Source organism: Octodon degus, unplaced genomic scaffold, assembly GCF_000260255.1.
Source record: "Octodon degus isolate 3935 unplaced genomic scaffold, OctDeg1.0 scaffold00012, whole genome shotgun sequence".
NCBI lineage: Eukaryota > Metazoa > Chordata > Mammalia > Rodentia > Octodontidae > Octodon > Octodon degus.
The window spans coordinates 6,725,522-6,727,349 of record NW_004524588.1 but is presented as its reverse complement, the minus strand read 5'-3'; positions in this window follow the sequence as shown (position 1 = coordinate 6,727,349).

Below are 1,828 nucleotides of genomic sequence, written 5' to 3'. Positions count from 1 at the left end.
AGAGAGAGAGAGAGAGAGAGAGAGAATTCTTTGGGCTCACATTTCTGGAGGAGTCAGGAATGGCTAGCCCCAATGGGGACCTCATGCTGCTTTCACTCATCCTGGAAAACGGAAGGACATGTGGGTATGCGCAGAGAAAAGAACACACGACAGGCAGCCTCCTGTTACAACAACCTACTCTTGCAGTAACTAATCCAGTCCTAGGAGAGCTCAACTCACTTCTGCGATAAAAGCGTTAATCGAATCCTGAACGTTCCACTCCTCTGGCCCAATGTCTACCCAGCAGGACCAACCTCCAGATCCTGTTACACTGAAGAATTAAGGTGCCAGCACACGGACTCTTGGTGGAGCATCCTGGATCCTTTGCACTTGTCCAGTGATATTGCGTAACAATGCAGTACAGCATGGAGTATAGGTTGTTTGCTTATGTACTCTCACAGCCAACTGGGAACTGCATCTCATTGTTGCTGCCCAGTATTATGAGAGAGTATTATACCTTGTATTGCTGGCCTGGAAAAAGAACAAAATCCAAAACTGAAAGCATAGTTTCCACTGAGTACATATTGTTCTTTCATCATTCTAATTTAAAAAAATGTAAGTCAGACCATTATAAATGAGGGATGATCTGTATACTGAAAGAAACAAAAATATTTTATATTGTTGAGGATACTTCAGTCCATCAGAGATACTAATGACAGTCTAGTAAAATTTTATTGTACTGTTTGTATGGTAAGGGTAGAGAAATGTTCTAGAAAGTCAGTGTGACTAGTGATGCTATAAAATGCTTTAAAAGGAAGGCAAAAGAAAAAAACCCATTTGTTTGCTTATTATCAGATAACTGATCATCTTTAAAAATTTTGTCTCAGTACTTGTCTCTGTGTAGTGAGGAAACTACATAGAGTTTATCATACTGTTTATGTAATGACACGAGACACACATACATATTTTAGTAGGTCTTGTGTTGTTATTGGATGTTAAGAAATTTCACATATCTGTTTATTTTTATGCAAAAGAAATTATTTTTTCAGCCTAGTATAATGATCTGAATAATTTAAATTTTTGACATGCATTTATAAAGATGAGATTTTAATAGCTATATTAGTCTAAATCCCAAGGCTGCAGTATCCTATGTGAATGAAGAGGAAAGGCTTAAAAAAAAGTGTAAGGTGGTTATCTACAGGGTTCCACTTTACTCTCTGTACAATAAAGTACTTTTTATCTTTAAGATAGTCTGACATCTAGAGAAGATTACTTACTAAGATCATTTCAAAGCAATTACCGTTAAAAATAATTGGATTAAACATTGTCGATCCGTTTTGTGTGTGGAATTTTTGTTCTGGCATTTCTTTTGCTTCTGCTGGCCCTTTACAGTTTCACGTTGTTTGAAAGGAAGAGGAACTTCTCCGTTTCAGTTAAGACAAATTCTACACGTCTCACCAGGAAGAGAAGGCTGCTTTTCCCAGAGATGACTCAGTACTTAGAAAGGTGTGGAGCAGGCATGTAAAGAGTTTTGCAACATATGGGAAAGCCACAGTGAACCAGTTGGAGATGCAGCACTGGTCCTTGTTGCTAAAGATTATGCACAACTGTTTAGTGGAAGGACATAGTACACAGCTTGGTGTCAGTTCTGGTGTAGAGTGTTGTATCCTTTAACGTATAAATGGATAAAGATTTTGCTGAACAGTATTGGTAATCAGAGGTCGTTTTATGCATAAATCAATTACAAGCCAAAGGGAAAGACAAAACCGAGATCTCTGGATCTCAGAGGACCTGTAATCAATGTGTTCCTCAGAGTGAAGGGGAAAATTTAGTTGCTTATTTTTTTCTA